Here is a 19,169-nt window from a genome sequence, read left to right on the forward strand (position 1 = left end):
GCTTGCGTTAGATATCAGGGTGAAATGCTTCTGAGATAATTCAGAATTAATTTATAGGGCTGATTTAACTGCCTTTTAACTTGCATTTGACATGTTCAAGCTGCATTCCAGTAGAGTTGTTTGTGGAAAGAAATGATGCTGTATTTACAGCAAACCTAAGAAATGTTCTGTAAATATCGCATATTAATAGATAATCCTATGTAAAAGTCTAGCCACACCCTCTGATCCCCCTTGTATTGATTTGTATTGTAAGTTTACTGTCTGCCCTCATGTTGTAAAGCGCTGTGCAAACTGTTGGCGCTATATAAATCCTGTATGATAATAAATATTCAAATATAGGTAATTACTTGCTGGTTGTTAAGGATCCGGCACCCACCATATTCTTAACAACCATTGACTCATCCACTGAGAGTAGAATGTAAACAAACAAGCTGAGAGTAAACAGTTTTTTTATTTTTTTAAAACAGCATGCGGTCGTCCCATCCCCCCACCACCCCCCACCACCACCACCACCACCAATCCATTTCAAGTCATTGAGGTCTGGTATGGATTTTGAGGGGTGCATAACACCAAAAAAGAAAACGAAAAAATAGTGTAAGGTCCCACCCTCCAAAATCCACAACAAACTCTTATCCAAGCATGCGGCCCAGGAAGGGGGGGTGTAATATGGGGCCACGTGCCCTTAACATGGAGCTGGCACTTTGTCGGGAGGGCACACTGGCAAAGCACTTTGTCCACATGTTGATGAACAAAAGAGGGTGCAGGGGTATAGTCTGTTAGAATTTGGAAGCCCTCTTTAACAAAGGGGCCCCCAGAACCTTGCCCCCTTATGTGAATGACTAAGCTTTACTAGTACCCCTACTAAAAAAAAAAAATAGTTGTGCCCTGGAAACAAACACAAGTCATTAATAAAATAAAAAATATCCCCCAATGTACATCCATTGTCAATCAGTCTGCGGACACTAAGCGTGAGCGTAGTTGGGTGGGCAAGCGGCAGGTTTTATTTGTTTTTTCTCGTGTGGGTGGCGTTCATCATGATTGATGACTTTTTTTTTTTTTTTTTGATAAGACTTGTCAAAAGCTGTGTGGCGTTTTCGTTTACAATTTACTTTTATTTACAGTTTTCAGCACTGTCACACTTTGAATGACAATTGCACGGTCATGCTACACTGTAACTATGTGAAATTGTTAGAATTTTTTTCACACAAATAGAGCTTTCTTTTGGTGGTATTTAATCACTGTTTTCAAATTTTTTACAAAAAAATTAATTTATATATCTAATATGCCACTGTTATGGGCATTGATGGGCAGCACTGATAGCCAGCACTGACTGGCATCACTAATAGGCACTGATTGCTGGCACTGGTGGACACTGATTGCTGGCACTGGTGGTGCTGTATTTTAATCAGGGCAGTGATGATCAGTGCCCTGATTACATGTCTGGATGTCCCCTGCGAGGAGATGCCGCTGATCAGCTCTCCTTGCCACACACTCTGTCAGTGTGAGGCAATGGGAGATGATTAGTGCCATTTCCGTGTTTACATGTGACTGGCTATGATTGGACACAGCTGACCACATGGTTTAAAGAGCCGCGGCTCTTTACAGAGATCAGGGTCGCGACATGACCTAGCAACACGGCGTGGTCGCGATTGCTGCGCAGCCGTTCTGCGACAACTTCATGTGATGTCATCCCAGAATGAGGGCCGCACCCTCCCTCCGCCATTTGACGGTGGGCGGGAGGCAAGCAGTTAAAGTGGTTGTAAAGGCTGAAGGCTTTTTTATCTTAATGTATTTAGCAGCCCTCCTAATATTTACCTGAGCCCCATCTCGATCCAGCAATGTTGCACGAGAGCATCGGCTGTCCGGGACTCTCCCTCCTCATTAGCTGAGACAACAGCTGGCACCATTGGCTCCCGCTGCTGTCAGTCAAAGTCAGTGAGCCAATGAGGAGAGAGAGACGGCAGTGTCTGAATGGACACACAGAGCAGTGGCTCGGCTCAGGTGCCACCATATCAATCTGCTTGCTGTGTGGGCACTCGGCAGGAGGGAGGGGCCAGGAGCGCCAAACAGGGACCCGCGAAGAGGAGGATCTGGGCTGCTCTGTGCAAAACCACTGCACAGAGCAGGTAAGTAGAACATGTTTATTATGTTGAAAAAAAAATACTTTTTAATCTCAACTCTTAGTAACTTGAGTCCTCAGTCTCTCTCTCTCATAATAGTATACAGATCCCAATAAGGATGATACCAAAAAATCTATGCAAGATGTATCCTAGATTAGATCCAAGATAGTTGGGAAAGCTCACCCCCTGTTGAAAATGATTTTAAAAGAAAGTGCCGCGCTAAATAAAGTAATATAAGGATGAATGTGCAAACATAGACCTCTACACAAAAATTACAAACTTGTATACAATTATCGGGTGATATATATACGTTATACGTGAAAAAACAATACAAAAAATAAATTGACAGAGTCCTTCTGATAAGGATTACTGCAATGTCCATGCGAGGGATGAACAACAGTCCCCCACTTTCACTTGAACAGTAAATGACGAAAATCTTTCAGGAAAAAAAACAGCTTTGATATAAATCGATTAGATGGTCTCCGAGGAACCGTGAGGTATGGAACTAGTTGGTATAGAAACTCAATGCAAAACCAAACTCGATGCAAAATATCCTCCAGTTAGAGAAGCAGATCATACTCCACCAAAGCGATCATACAGAAAAGAATAATGGAACCGACATACCGTAATTCCATAAAAATTTGAAATTCTATTAAAACAGTATCACACTTACGACGTCCGAGGAGACGAAGCGCATCGGGAGAAACTCACTGCTGTGACTATTTTGAAAAAGCGCTATGTCAACTACAGAAATGTAAGTGTGATACTGTTTTAATAAAACTTCAATTTTTTACGGAATTACGCTATGTCGGTTCCATTCTTCCTCGGAGACCATCTAATCGGTTTATATCAAAGCTGTTTTGATCCTTCGGGCATATATCCGTTTGGGTCAAAGGCATCTGGTAAGCTTTGAATTTGTTCTAGGTGGTGGCATTCACACAAGGGTGTATTGTGCACTTTTTTGAATTTCCTGAAAGACTTGTCATTTACTTTTCACGTGAAAGTGGGGGACTGTTGTTCATCCCTTGCTTGAACATTGCACTAATCCTTATCAGAAGGACTGTCAATTTATTTTTTGTATTGTTTTTTCACGTATAACGTATATACACATATTCAACTGATATAGGGGTCACCTGATAATTGTATACATGTTTGTAATTTTTGTGGAGAGGTCTATGTTTGCACATTCATCATTATATTACTTTATTTAGCGCGGCACTTTCTTTTACAATTGACCTTACTAAGATTTCCACTTTTAGTGTGTCAGCGGCTGGTTTGCTAGAGATAGCGCAGTGTTTTTTGGTAATTTTTATATTTGTTGAAAATGATGACTGAGAATAACCTTCAGCACAAGAAGTGATTATTGCGAAATGCGTTGATTTTGACCTGTCCAGGAAGCACACGATTTCGGGCCCCCGAGCTCCATCCATCCATCTGATAGGGTGCAGACGCCAACTAAGGGAAACTGGCAGTGAAGCCTTGCAGCATCACTGCCGGTTTCTGACTGCGCATGCGTGAGATACGTAGCACTTTGTGAATGGCCAGCTTGTCTTCTGGGACACGCAACGGGGGGCTCACCGCAGAAGAGGATGTGACGTCCTCGGCTGGATGGCCGGCTGGATCGGAAGTACCCTCAGTACTTCCAAAAAGGTACTATAGAAGGAAAAAGGGGTGGTCTTTCATTTAAGACCACCTCTCAAAAGTGGGTGGAACTCCACACTCCTTTTTCTGCAATGTAATTGGATGGTGACAGAGTATTTTTTTCTTTACAGGATGTTTTCATCAAGTATCGTGGACCATCTTTTGAAGTTCAGGTTGGTCTGCATGAATTACTCGGTCATGGCAGTGGGAAGCTTTTTGTTCAGGTATGTGACTATAGGCATATTCTTCATGCTCTCACACGCCACATATGTTCATCTAGTACATGAATCCTGTTATCAATATGCCGCCTAAAATATTTGATAAAATTATGCTTAAATTTGTATTTGTAATTCGTATTGAAATCCGTGTAGGAACTGCTACAAAATGTTACACTGTTTCTTTGCATTGCACATGTATTAAAGTATTTAGTGTTATGGCCTACATATAAATGTATACTGAATGGAAAGCATATGTCAAGCCATTTTTTCTTAGTGTTGAATAGAATGCTAACCCTTCCTTTTATCTGGGGCTCCACTAAATAGATTTCCCCTCACTTCTGCCCTCCTGACAACATATTTGCACACAGGGGTTGAGGGGAACTCACAACAACAAAAAATAAATGAAATTGTCTTTTTTGATTATATATTATTTTTTGAATGTGTGAGTTATACTGTTGCTTACAAGAGGTTTGGAGACAAAAAATGTCATGTCATGCCAAATTTTTGCTAGTGTCCTAGAAGTTTTAATGCATTTTCCTCAACTTTGCTGTGGAAAACAATATATTTTTCTTATGATTTCTTCTCTTCATACAAGACTTTTTGCACCATAGATATTTTTATTTGGTTGCTTCTTCAGCTAATCTCTTCACAGCAGTTATTCAAATCAGGATATCCTTAACAGCAGCGTTGAAGTCACGATAAGCTCTGCTGGACTGAAGATTGCGGGCCTAGATTGGATCGTGACCTTCAGCCATCGGACTCCCTTCACTTCCTGTCCCAAAGCCAAAACAGAAAATGAGAGGGAATCCCTGGCTGTCATCAGAACTAGTGTCCCCATTGGAAGATTCCCCCTCTATTACTGTTCTGAGGACAACACAAAATTAGGGACTTTCGATGATAATGGTAAATTGAGAAAATTAGAGTGAGATCTCCCTAACAGGGGCACAGACCGCCATAAAAACTGACAGGGGTTCTTAACCCTCTCCACTCTTTTCAAAACTGAGTAAAAAAAGTTTTGTCTTTACCAATACTTTTACTTTGTTAACAAAGCCGTACAGTTGAAGCACATGGGTATTTATTTTCTCAACATAGCTTGGGCACCCCTACTTGTACCCCACTGGACTGGTAATTTGTGGGTTTGTGTGGTATGTGACCTTCACTCACTGAGTCTTCATTTTAGCACTTTCTAGACCTCTGTGTACTGCTAGCTGCAGGGTGCTCTCAAAGTATAGCGCTATGGCATAAACTACCCTGTGACTTCTCTAGTGAATATCCATGTGGTGGCATTTATAGCATATCAAACCCCCTCTCTACTGCCCAACTTCCGATTTTCCCTGGAATCTGAATCAAGAGAAAAATCACCATGCTCGGGTAGAATACCTATCAACTTCCAGCACTAAAATTTATGATACCAAATTTATGTGCAATAAAAAGTGCAGTGTTAAAATATGTAATACAAATCATATCATATCCAATATATAGGGAAACAAACGTATAAACATGAAATTTCAATAATCCTATATATTGTACATCCAATTATAAATTTTATATAAAAGATTGATTAAAACATAAATCACCAACTCATCGTGTCCATAAAAGTCTGAAGGAAAAGTGTCATGCCCTGTACACACGGTCGGACTTTCTGATGGAAAATGTGCGATCGGATCGTGTTGTCAGAAAATCCGATCGTGTCAAAAATCCGACACACAAAGTTTGAGAGCTGGATCTAAAATTTTCCCACAACAAAATCCAATCGTATAAATTCCGATCATGTGTAGACACGATCGGAATTTTTTTTTTTAAATTACGAGACGAAAGCTATTGGCTACTGGCCCATTTAAAGTCCCGTCGTACGTGTTCTACGTCACCACGTTCAAAACAATCGGATTTTCCAACAACTTTGTGAAACCATGTGTATGCTAGACAAGTTTGGGCCAAAATCCATCGGAAAAAATCCAACGGATTTTGTCGTTGGAAAAGATCCAATGGATTTTGCGGTTGGAAATTCCGACCGTGTGTACAAAAGTGCTGATCAGGAGAGACACCCAACAGTCTGCTTCATGTGATGGTAATATTATCAGGAAGGAATCATAACAGCGAGTGCTCCACACAACAAATACACAAGACTCTTACCAACTCCATATGACCACTGTATAACAAATTGTCAAACCATGCAGATTCGGAGTCGCACCAATTAGGATAGTGCCATTGACGGCAATTGACGCCGATTTAACGTGTCAAATCGCATGTCAAAATGCTCCAGTGTGAACCAGGGCTAAATGGTACATTTAACAAACCAAATGTGAGCAATCAGAGTTAAATTTTAAGCTTGATATTTTGCAGGATGCAAAAGGAGGATTCAACTTTGATAAAGACCATGTTATCAACCCAGAAACTGGGGAATTGGTGAGTATAACGTTTTGAGAGACGTTTTTTTTTAAATGTTAAATGCAGTTGAATTTTATTTTGTGTAAATGTTACACGTTAAAGGGATTGTAAAGTGATTTTATTTTTTTTTTAAAATAACAAACATGTTATACTTACCTCCACTGTGCAGCTCGTTTTGCACAGAGTGGCCCCCAACCTGCTCTTCTGGGGTCCCTCTGCGGCTGTCTCTGCTTCCTCCTGCAGATGCTTCTCACGTTCATGCGAGCTCCCTCGCATGGTGAGAAGCATCTGCGGGCGTGCTCCCGTGATACAGCCGGCGGCTATAGCCGCTCGCTGTATCACACGCGCCCCCCGATGCTCCGCGTCAGTGGATGTGATTGACAGCAGCGCGAGCCAATGGCTGTGCTGCTTTCCATCCATCCACTCCAGCCAATCAGCGGCCAGGCTGAACGGTGGAAAGGACGACGGGGGCGAGCATGGGATTTTCGAGGGGTGAGGTAAGTAAAACGGGGGAGGCTCGGGGTGCCGGGACTGTCAGATGTTTTTTCACCTTATGTTTAAGGTGAAAAAACATTTACCTTTACAACCCCTTTAACTCCAGTCTTGCCTTTGAGTCTTACACAGTTGTACAGGTTCATCTCTTGTACTGAAATTGGGATTTCACTGCAGAAAGTGGAATATGGCCCACCTTGTTTATGGGCTGGTGGATGTCCAACCATGTCTAGCTCTTTCCTCCCCAGCCTTACTGTCCCTGGCCCATTCCATTTATTGGATTTTATTGAAGGCTCAATATCACATATGGATCAGGATTGATATCTGCACATCAAGGCTTTTTTATATTTGTATAAATCCTCCCAAGAGCTCACTTTTTTGCATCAGGGTTTAGAGCTCTTGAAATGTGTGCAATGGAAGGGGTGCTGTTTTCAGAAAACTATTAACACCACCCCACCCCCCCCCCCCTTTCCCACCAGCTAAGATCTGCCTGCATTGTATAGAGAACCTCAAAGATCCAGTAATGCCACTAGGTCTAAAATAAGATGTGTTTTATTTAAAACTTTAAAGTGGTTGTAATCCCTCACATATACCCAGTGAAGTGAACCGCTTCAGATGATAAACAGAGATGAAACAAATCTCCCTACATAAGTTTTACATGTATATCTACTGTCTTCAGCTTTATATATTCTTTAGACAGTTCACATTGTGTTAGAGACTTTCTCTTCCTGTTCAGCACTGATCTTGAAGTCTGGGCGCACAGCCAAGACAGCTGATTGGAGGAAAGGCTCACACCCCCATTCCACATAGGCAGAGACTCTCGGAGCTGTTTCTGTGAATAATTTAGCTCTCTGCTAATCTATTTATAGATAAAAAATAAAAAGAAACTGCGCTAAGGTGAATCACAAATTGAATATTAATTGGTCTCAAAGGACCAAGTTCAGCTGCGGCTTCACTGTATCACATAACTACAGAAATCAAACTAGAAAAAATAAATAAGCTGCGCTAAACCATACGTATACCAAGGCTAGGGCCTTGGTATACCATACATATACTTCACAAATAATGTGACAAAAATTGTGAACTTTATCTTACCCCTAACATATGGGTAATAAAAAATCAAGCTTAAAGCGGAGGTCCACCCTAAAGTGTACCTTCCGCTCATCGGAACCCTCCCCCCCTCCGGTGCCACAATCGGCACCTTTCAGGGGGGAGGGGGGTGCAGTTACCTGGATAATCCAGGTAACTGCACCCACTTCCGGAAAAGCTCTCTACAGAAAGGGGCGTAACTTACGCCCCTTTCCGCAAGTGCCCACCCCTTCCCGCAAGTGCCCCGCTGCCTGCTGGGAAACACACAGATCCCAGAGGCAGCGGGGAGCGTCCTTATTGCGCAGCACGATTCGCGCATGCGCAGTAGGGAACCGGGAAATGAAACCGAAAGGCTCCATTTCCTGATTCCCATACCCAAGATGGCGGCGGCAGGACCCGACAGACGACCTAGAGATCGGCTTCGGGTGCCGACATCGCGAACGCGCTGGACAGGTAAGTGTCACTATTTTAAAAGTCAGCAGCTGCAGTATTTGTAGCTGCTGGCTTTTAAAAAAAAAAAAAAAAAAACGCGGAGTCCCGGTGGACTCCCGCTTTAATCATAAAACAGTGATCTAACAAAAAACTGTGTAATAAACACCCAGTGTATTAATTGAAAATCTATATAAAAAGATTATCCCGATATACGGTGGTGGATCAAGCACTATTCACTTGTTGGAGGACTTCATCCCTTCATCTGCATTTAATTGGATTTGAAAGGACTTTTTTCAGATTTTTTTTTTTCATTTTTTTTCTTTTTATATATATTAATATATTCAATTAATACACTGGGTGTTTATTACACAGTTTTTTGTTAGATCACTGTTTTATGATTAAGCTTGATTTTTTATTACCCATATGTTAGGGGTAAGATAAAGCTCACAATTTTTGTCACATTATTTGTGAAGTATATGCATGGTATACCAAGGCCCTAACCTTGGTATACGTATGGTTTAGCACAGCTTATTTATTTTTTCTAATCTATTTATAGCAACTTCCTCTACACAAATTTCAGGCTGGTTTTATCTCAGTTGATGGAGAACTTGTCAAACGTTATCATGCTAATAACAGAAGAATGGAGCAGGAGACAGCTACGGACATAGTGCTTTGAAAAGAGATAAGAAAACATGTCAACAAACATATGTGCCCAGCTCAAATTTCATGAATCGGGTTTACATCCACTTTAATTGGCATGTTGATGCGAGTTGGGGGTTTAAGCCAGAGAAAGCACATTATAAGCGGATTAAAAGTCTGCTTTATTGTTAGGGGAAAACAAACCTAGTAGGAAAAATAAATAAAATTGTGTGTCTTTTTAGGGCAAACAACAGAGATTGTATGTGACTACTGTGCTGTGCATGAAAATTAACATGGGCAAAGGATCAGCTGCTGAAAAGATGGTGTAGAGCCACAGTGGTGACTGATTATTCTGCCAAGGCAGGGGAATGCCTCTTGCAGTAGATACCAATACATGCTTAAATTTTGATGTATTTGTGTTCCTGATGATTGTGGAATGCAAAAGATCTAGTCACCAAAATTGTCAGACTTTTGAAGCAGATCCCATATAGCAGATCATTTCTAGAGGGGATTATATATTGTATGTTTACAGTTTTTTTTTTTTTTCATGAGACATTCACAACTTGAAAACAGTGTTTCTGAGAAAAATGCAACAAACATCATGTAGGCAGAGAGATTTGACAAACATACAAGTGTCAAGCTGTATAGTTGGGTCTTGTCAAAGTGCAAAAACTGTTACCTTACAGGAAAGAAGATAACTGGGGAATACTATGTAAAAAAAAAAAAAATGTAGATGGAAGAGGAAAAAAAAAAAAAGAGAGGGGGGAGGGAGCACCAGGGACTCCATGCAGACTGGTAACTGCAAGAATGAAATCTTAGCAAGCTTACACCCAGGTGTTGCTCCTTTACTCCACTCCAGCCATCAGCCCTTTGCCCTCCTCCAAGAATAGAAACATATGCCAGTGCTGCCAAGTTTCCAACACTGCTTAGAAAGCAAAATATGGTTCCAGGTTAGTGCCCTCTTACAAATATGGTAGGCCGTGCATCCAATAAATTCACCTCTATTTAATGATTCATCATGTTAAAAACATTTCCACAAAACATAATGAGAAATACGGCAAATCCAGCTAATGCATTTCACGCTCCATTAATGCTTAGTCAGAGCTATAGTTAGAGTTCCTGTATTGCCCATCATGTTTTCTGAAGTGTTTTTACCAGGGATGAGCTTTATGTTCGAGTCGAACATTGGCTGTTCACCGAACAGCAAACTATTTTGGGTATTCGTGCCAAATTCGAAAGCCGCAGAACACCCTTTAAAAGTCTACATCAAAAAAAGTGCTTATATCAAAATGATTATTATTATAAAAAGGGCTTATAGGCATGGTATTGTCATAAAAAGTGTTTGGGGACCTGCGTCCTGCCCCTGTTTAATAGGAATTAAAGAGCTGCCTAGGACTGCCCCCCTCCGCCTCCCTTCTGCTGCGCATCTAAGTAATGGAGCTGTCCTAGGTTGGCAGGCTCAAACTGCCTTGGTCTGCCCTCAGTGTGCACAGTGATGACTGACCCCCGTGGCTGCCAAATGGTAAATATGACAGTGTGCTGGAGGTATTGGTACAATGGAGGATTAAATAAGATGTGTGCTTGGGGGGGGGGGGGGGGGGGGCTAGTGGTGGTGGAATTGGAGGCATAGGTATGGTGGATTTGGGGGGGGGGGGAATTGGAGGCGTAGGTATGATGGATTGGGGAGAATATTGAAAGCATAAATGCGCTGGATTGGGGGGGGAGATTGGAGGCATAGGTGTTCTGGAGAGGGGAGGTCAGAAGATGGTGTGCTGGAGGGGTCGTTAAAAGCACAGATTGGGGGGAGGCAGATATATGTAGGGAAGAGGAATTGGAGGTAGAGGTGTACTGGGGGATGTGTTGGTGTTGGAGGTGTACTGGGGGATGTGTTGGAGGTAGAGGTGTACTGGGGGGAAGTGTTGGAGGTATATGTGTACTGGGGAGTTGTTGGAGGTAGAGGTGTACTTGGGGGAGGCATTGGAGGTAGAGATGTACTTGGGGGAGGCGTTGGAGGTAGAGGCTTACTGGGGGAGGCGTTGGAGGTAGAGGCTTACTGGGGGAGGTGTTGGAGGTAGAGGCTTACTGGGGGAGGCATTGGAGGTAGAGGCTTACTGGGGGAGGCGTTGAAAGTAGAGGCGTACTGGGGGAGGCGTTGGAGGTAGAGGCTTACTGGGGGAGGCGTTGGAGGTAGAGGCTTACTGGGGGAGGCGTTGGAGGTAGAGGCGTACTGGGGGAGGTGTTGAAGGTAGAGGCTTACTGGGGGAGGCGTTGGAGGTAGAGGCTTACTGGGGGAGGCGTTGGAGGTAGAGGCGTACTGGGGGAGGCGTTGGAGGTAGAGGCATACTGGGGAGGTGTTGGAGGTAGAGGCGTACTGGGGGAGGCGTTGGAGGTAGAGGCGTACTGGGGGAGGCGTTGAAGGTAGAGGCTTACTGGGGGAGGCGTTGGAGGTAGAGGCTTACTGGGGGAGGCGTTGGAGGTAGAGGCGTACTGGGGGAGGCGTTGGAGGTAGAGGCATACTGGGGAGGTGTTGGAGGTAGAGGCGTACTGGGGGAGGCGTTGGAGGTAGAGGCGTACTGGGGGAGGCGTTGAAGGTAGAGGCTTACTGGGGGAGGCGTTGGAGGTAGAGGCTTACTGGGGGAGGCGTTGGAGGTAGAGGCGTACTGGGGGAGGCGTTGGAGGTAGAGGCATACTGGGGAGGTGTTGGAGGTAGAATTGCTCTACAGGAAGCACAGGCTAAAATAAAACAAAGAGGTATAAAATTTGCTAAATCTGGCTCAGCCGATGCATCTGACTCTCAAGACCAGAGGATATCAACACACAGATGTTGGATGCAGGGAAATTCTTCCTTCTAATGAAAAAAAATCTCTATGACAGACAGCCTGTCAGGCTGGGGAGGTGTCCTAGGGAAACCACCTGGTTCAGAGAACGTGGTTGTCAGAGAACCAGAGGGAGTTGCTGATCAACATCCAGGAACTTCAGGTGATTCGGCTGGCCCTCTTACGCTTGCACTGGTTCGTCTTTCTGTAGGGTCTCCCTGTAAGGGTGCATTTAGACAGTGCTACTGCAATGGCATAAATCGGCAATCAAGAAGGGACAAGAAGTTGCTCCCCCTTACACCCCTACCCCCATGTTCCACCACTGTACTTTCCTGTACGCATATTCCATCACTGCACACACATTACATTGCAGTACCCTCTCTACTGCTCACATGTTCCATTGCTGTACTCTACTACACACGTTACATTGCTGTACTCTCTCAACTACGCACTTGTTACATTGCTGTACTCTCAACAACGCACTTGTTACATTGCTGTACTCTCTCGACTACGCACTTGTTACATTGCTGTACTCTCTACTGCACCCATGTTACATTGCTGTACTCTACTACACAAGTTACATTGCTATACTCTCTACAACACACATTACATTGCTGTACTCTCTCTACTGCACGCATGTTACATTGCTGTACTCTCTCTACTAAACACGTTACATTGCTGTACTCTCTCTAATGCACACGTTACATTGCTGTATTCTCTACTGCACACGTTACTTTACTGTACACTTTCTATTGCACACGTGTTGCATTGCTGTACACTTTCTACTGCACACGTGTGAAATTGCTGTACTCGCGCTACTGCACAAGTGTTATATTGCTGTACTCTCTCTACTGCACATATTCAGTATTGATGGTAAACTAGGTTCAGTGTAAACTCTGTGACAAGAGGAGGAGCTGACTCTTCCCACCCTTGCTCCAGCAGACATTTCATTCTCCAAGCTGCATATTGTTCTTCTCGCACAGCTTGGACTTGGAAGAGAAGGCAGGTAAAGAGCTGAATGACAGAGCAGCAGACCAATCAGCTTTTAGCTGCATTTAAGTAAAGCAGCAGCCAGACCTCCTGCTGGGAGGCAGAACTATGCAGATAACAGTGTGGGAGAGGCTTCAGTGTCACTGCTCTAATTGGCACAAGGTAGGGACAGAAGTAAAACAAATCACACATGCCGCCTATGTGTCAGTGATGCTGCTGATCTGATGCCGACCCCCTACCCTGAGTTCTCTCACTGGTTCTGAAAGTGCCCTCCTCTCTGGGCTCTCTCTCCGCACAAGACCGTGCCGCTCACTCTGTCCTTCCTGCCCCTCCTCTGCAGCCAGCCACTCCTCTGCTCACTGGCCACTGGGATCCCTTCTCCAGCTCTGCATTCCATTCCCTGCAGTCAAACGAATGCTTCCATGCTGTGCGGCATGCCCTCTCTTCTATGGGGCACAGGGTGGAAGTTTTATTTTGCCTGCTGGAGGGACAGACTGCCTCCCTACCCTGGCACTCTAGGCAGCCACCTGACCTGCCTATTGCTGGCGCCGGCTCTGCTACCCTTCTTAGAGCTTAACCCCCAAAAAGGTGTAATAACTTACTTGGAAAGCTTATTTCACTTGGTTTGAAATTCTTAAGCTCTATCCTCAACAGTTGGCTGTAAGGGAAGTTTCTAGCTTTTCTCCAGTCTGATCTGGAGATGTCATTTGCTTCGAGGGAAGAGACAAATCTCAGACTTGGCCAGGAAACTTTTCTGGTTCTTCACCAGGATATGGTGGTGTTGAGGCCTTTGCCCTCTTTCTTGCCTAAGATGGTTTCTTCATTTCACCTGAATAAGAACATTGTCTTGTTGTACTTTTGTCCTACTCTTAAGCATCCAAAATAGAAGGTGCTTCATACTTTGGATGTTTGGGCTGTTTGCCAAAATCTTAAGCCTACAGCTTTGACAGTCTGATTCCCTGTTCTGCCTGAAAGTTTTCGTAAGGGTCAGGCTGCTTCTAAATCCACTATTTCTAGGTGAAGTAGTCAGCTCATTTCTTGGGCATATGGGATCGAGGGCCAGGTTCCTCCTTTCCTGATTAAAGCAGAAGTAGGACCAAAGCTCTTTTGGCCCTATGTGTGTGTGTAGTTAGTTGTGTTCCACACACAATGCGGCTCGGTCCTGCTCCCCCATCACTGGATTCGACAGCAGCAGAAGCCAGTGGCTCTTCACGACTCCATTGAGGAGGGAGATCGCAGCTCTGCTTCTCTCGGGCACAGTGCTGGACTCAGATTGGGTTCGGGTGAGTTTTTAGGTGGGAGAAGGGTGGGAAGCAGCACCTAAAAGGTTTTTCTACCTTAATGAAGAGAATGAATTAAGGTAAAAAAATTGTTAGCCTTTACAACCACTTTAATTTCTATATCCTATTTTGTGTCCCTAATATTGTGTTTCTACCTTCAGGTAAAGAGTTGGTATAAACCAGGTGAAACTTGGGATTCCAAATTCTCAACAATTGCCTCTAGCTATGAGGAATGCAGAGCAGAGTGTGTTGGCCTTTTTCTGTGTGTCAATGAAGAGGTGCTGCGGTAAGAAAGTGGACCATTACAGTGAATGTTTAAATGTGACCCCTACTCCAACCGCATTGATATACTGCTTGCACGTGATTAAGCTTTAGCTTGCTTTTATGCTCACAACAAATAACCATGTAAAGGTGCCTCCAAACATTTTGCACCAACAATAATCCTAAAATACATAAGTTTATTGTATACAAAAAAATTAAGATTTCTGGCCTATTTTAACTAACATAATAATTTTTTTACTTACAAATAGGATATATAATTTTTATTTTATAGACCTGGTTTACAGCTATTGTATTCCACCGCACCCTTCTCAATTTCTCTTGGATTCTCTATTCTTTTTGGAACTAAATTCAATTCAATTCAACTCAATTTGGAAAATTTCAATTCAAGATGGCTCTGGCAGGGTGAGATGAAATACAATAGCTGTGGAACAAGTTCATTAAAATAAAATAGCGTATCCTATTTGTATGTAAAAAAATAATTGTGTTGGTTGAAATAGGCCAGAAATTGATTTGTAATACATTGCACTACATGTTCAGGCTGACCAACTGCATCATTGATCCCTTTCTGGCCAGTCCTTACTGCAAAATGCCAAATTCTTACTTGCTCAAAGCATGGTTTAATGGGCATATAGGGGTTGAATTACTAAAACTGCAGAGTACATAATCTGGTGCGGCTCTGCATAGATACCAATCCGCTTCCAGTTTTCTTTTTTATAAAGCTTAATTAAATAAGCTGAAGTTAGAAGTGGATTAGCTACCATACACAGCTGCACCAGATTTTTCACTCCCCAGTTTTAGTAAATCATCCCTTTAATGTCAATATACGATAAACTGGCACACTTGGAGAAGAGCTACAGACCCATCTGTTAACAATCTCGTTTGTGCAAACCACAGGATATTCGGCCATGAATCTCAGGAGGCGAAAGATGTTCTGTATGTTAACTGGCTTAACATGGTGCAGGCTGGATTGATGGGACTGGAATACTACACACCAGAGACTGGGCGTTGGAGACAGGTAAATACATTCTTACTGGGGAAAAAAAATCACATAATAGAGCACAGAAAAGTCACAGGCAGCTTCTAATATTTGCCTATCTTAAAATAAAAGGGGGCATCTTAATATATATACTCACTCCTATTATGCATATTTTTGGACAGTCTGGTTCTAATCAGCTACACACATGATAATTTTATGAAGCATTCATTCCCTTTTTTTATTTACTTTTTCTTCAGTCTCTGAAGCCAGGAGGTAGCCATACTGATGAGCAAAAAGCTACAGCTTTGCTCTGAAGCCTTCTAAAATCCCTAATGAGCTGTCTACAAACGGGTCACTGGAAAATTGCATTTTTTTTAAAACTAGTTTTGTGATCCAGACAACATAGCCAAGTCCCACCTTCCTTAAAACTTTTCTGTAGACTGAGGCTGGCCATAGACAGTTTGAATCTCGGCTCGTTCAGCAGGTACCAGCAGAGATTCAAACAGTGTATGGGCAGGCTGAATGTACCAAGTTGACCAATCAACTTGGGTACAACCAGCCTGCCGGATTGTACTTGCTATTATCGCTTGCAGCTGCTATAGCCACTAGCAATAAATAATCACTGTCTTCCCCCGACGGAGACAGCTTCCACCGCTATTGCACAGAGCAGGCAAGTATAACTTTTTGTATTTTAAGTAAAAAAAAATCTTGCCTTTTTACATTCAATTACAATTTGTTTCACCCATTACTCAAACCATGGACTATTCAAGCACATATGCAAACTTCTTAGATACCACAGTATCTGTCAGGGATGACAAACTGTGCACTTCAACATACGGATAAACACTGACCAATGCAACTGTATCCACAGTTTCTGCCAAGTCACCAGATACATCCACATATGTTCTGACCCAGAAGTTATAAACAAACATCTCACTAGCAGAATCCTGAGTGCAACAGATATGGACAGCAGAGAGCGCATCTTAATTTAGTGGCTATTAAAAACATTGATTTAAGTAAACAGTTAGCAACATACACGATACACATGGTGATAACAGGCATGTAAGTGTAAACACACATATGTCAGCCGCTGGGGATGAATTTTCTCACAGAAGGACTCTCAGCTCCTCCGGAAACAGGAAGGGCAGGCTTGGTTCCACAGCAGCTATGTTCCTGTAGATGTCAGTGAAATCATTGGAGAGCAAAGGGCGACCAGAAGTTGCCTGGTGGTGGAACAAACATTGCTCTGGAAGTGACGTCATGTGCGTGGGGGCTTGGTCACAGGGTTTTGGGTGGGCCACCTCTTTCTTAAACCAATGGGACCTCAATTATGAGACTGACTCATCCATGTTACCACAAGGAACCTAGCTGCATTGTTTTCATTGTATAAATATATTTTCAAGATCTATGTTGTGTCCTTCATTTGAAGTACAGAAAAAGATTTTGACAAAAAAACTGTTTATACACGATGTAGTGTATACTCTTGGCTTCTATGAGCTGCCACAAATGGAACCACGTGCCCGGATGATGTAACTCCAAGGTCCATGTGCAGGAATTAAATTATTTGTTGCCAACCAATGGCCATAGAGCAAAGATTCCAGCAATCACAATACCAACAGAAGGCTGCAACAGAATTGATAAGAGTGCATTATTGTACTGAATAAGTTAGTTCCTTTAGATCCTCTTGTCTTTACTAGTTTTTCATGTCTGAATTCAGAAATGAAGCAAAGATAAAATAGGGAGAGGTTGGTGCTCTTATCCTTTGTAAAGAAAGAGGTCCTTGTTTTTCAGTAAAATAAGTGGTATGGTAATTGTTCTGGAAGCGTGGCATGGCTAGATTTAAGGTCATTACTGCACACATCTTAAATCAAGCACCACTGCTGGTAACTGTGTCTATCAGGAAAATTATATATGTCACAGCTTGTTTAACTTTTCCAGGCTCACATGCAGGCTCGATTTGTCATTCTTCGTGTCCTCTTAGAAGCTGGTGAAAATTTTGTCACTCTCACCCAGAAAGTTGGGGTTGATGGACGACCAGATGCACAGGTGACACTGGACAGAAGCAAGATTATGAGTGTGGGCCGACTAGCAATCCAGAAATTTTTGCAGCGTTTGCAGGTGTGTGTATATATTATCACAGTATGAAAAAGAATAACTAAAAGTGCCCAAAATCAGAGAGAAATGTTCCGCCGAACATTCCTCTCAGTTGAGATGGAGAATAGACCAGCCCTGCTGGCAGGCACTGTTTATGTCAGGACAAAATACTGAAGACTAAGGCAGATTTCTAACCTCCTTGAACAGTTGTTTCCCAGTCAGCAATTAAGAGGTGAGTTCAGGGAAATTCTGTGGATATGCTATCGTTTAATTTTTGTTGGCAGCAAAACTGCCTTGTGTCTGCTGTTCTTGCAATAAATATTTTGTAAAGTAGATGTAAACCAAATTGTAAACATGTTTAATAGAATTCAGAAATCATTTTAATCTTTTTAAATCTACAGTTTTCATGTTTTTGTTTTTTTCTTTGGGGACTTCCATGAAGACTTTCATGGTCTTTCACAGCGTATATCCGTATTAGTGTGTCCTTAGCAACAACTTTTGGAGGTCATACCCTGAACGCTAGAAGATTGCAGGGATAGCCTAAAATGTGACCATCAGACACTGGGTGCTGCCTTTTGGCATGCTCTATACCTTTTTTGCACTGTCTTAGTTCACAGCAGAGCACTATTTGGGTCCAGAACCTTAACACAGCTACTGGTTACATAGTTAGTCAGGTTGAAAAAAGACACAAGTCTATCCAGTTCAACCTTAACTGGAATAATACACACCAGAGACTGACTCAGAAGAGAACTGTATCTGAAGACTCACTTTGGGAGCAGGGCTGGTTGGGCTTATACACCAGGAGCTACCTCACTGTGGCACTGTTGTGCACCACTGCTGGTTTTATAATTGTAAGATTGAAGGCTTATAGGCCTGAGAAAATTATGTTATTAGTGTAGTGAAGTGTTGAGTGTGCTCCTTGCTTTTTCTCCTTCCATTCCACCTAGGGGAAGCACTATCCTGCTGCTGCTAAGTGGTCATTGCACACTGTAGACACTCCAGTGAGCCACCTTAACGAGCATACATATAAATGGGTTGATAGTGTTCTTACTTTTAGGAATTCTATTGACAGCTGTTATACTACTCCCTACCTAGTTCCAGGTTTTACGTAACAGAAATGTGTGCCACCGGGGGATGATGTCTGTTCATATGGGTAGGGCACTTTAGCTATGTGCCTGGTACACCGATGATGCTTTCAATTAACCTCTCACTTGGTTGCCCTTCAAAGGAAGTTGACTCTTCTCATCTGCTATTGACATTGTAATTCACAATGCCACTAGTGGCTGGAATGTGCTCCTGCCTCCAACACAGGAGGTCTGTACTTGGGGCAGCAGAAACTCATGCTTCTCCTTTATCTGCTACAGCAGTAGAACCTCGTAGGCAGTCAGTCTACCTCCCACTCAAGTCACAGGACTCAAAGCCAGAGTTCTTCTTTTTTCCCGGCTTAGCCTTCGACATGAAAGTGCACTCGAATTTCTGGAAGTGGTTGCTGTTTATCCTGATTTATCCTGTGTGTTTACCTCCCAGGCATTTGACTGTTCAGTTCTCCCCTGTAGCCTTCAAATTTGATCCTTGAGTCAGGCACCTCCTCCAGCTGCCCCTCCTCACCCTTTTGATATTACTGTGCACTCCATGTGCGTCTTCTCTTTGTTTGTTTTTTCCAGCTCTGTGCATTTTGAGACCCCTGATTCCTACTTTAGTAGGAACCTGTG

The 19,169-nt window shown here is 42.9% G+C and overlaps 1 pseudogene across 1 annotated transcript in view; it reads left to right on the forward strand.

Annotated features, from left to right (window-relative positions):
- LOC143925429 (dipeptidyl peptidase 3-like) overlaps window positions 1–19,169 on the forward strand; it is a 70,499-nt pseudogene that overhangs the window by 25,483 nt on the left and 25,847 nt on the right. Inside the window, exons 8-12 of the transcript XR_013261976.1 lie at window positions 3,893–3,985; window positions 6,323–6,385; window positions 14,267–14,391; window positions 15,282–15,402; window positions 17,302–17,481. The product of XR_013261976.1 is annotated as a dipeptidyl peptidase 3-like (transcript). The remainder of the gene's footprint in view (window positions 1–3,892; window positions 3,986–6,322; window positions 6,386–14,266; window positions 14,392–15,281; window positions 15,403–17,301; window positions 17,482–19,169) is intronic.

The sequence above is a fragment of the Lithobates pipiens genome, unplaced genomic scaffold, assembly GCF_037356315.1.
Source record: "Lithobates pipiens isolate NorthernLeopardFrog02 unplaced genomic scaffold, aLitPip1_a1.2 Scaffold_10, whole genome shotgun sequence".
Taxonomy (NCBI): domain Eukaryota; kingdom Metazoa; phylum Chordata; class Amphibia; order Anura; family Ranidae; genus Lithobates; species Lithobates pipiens.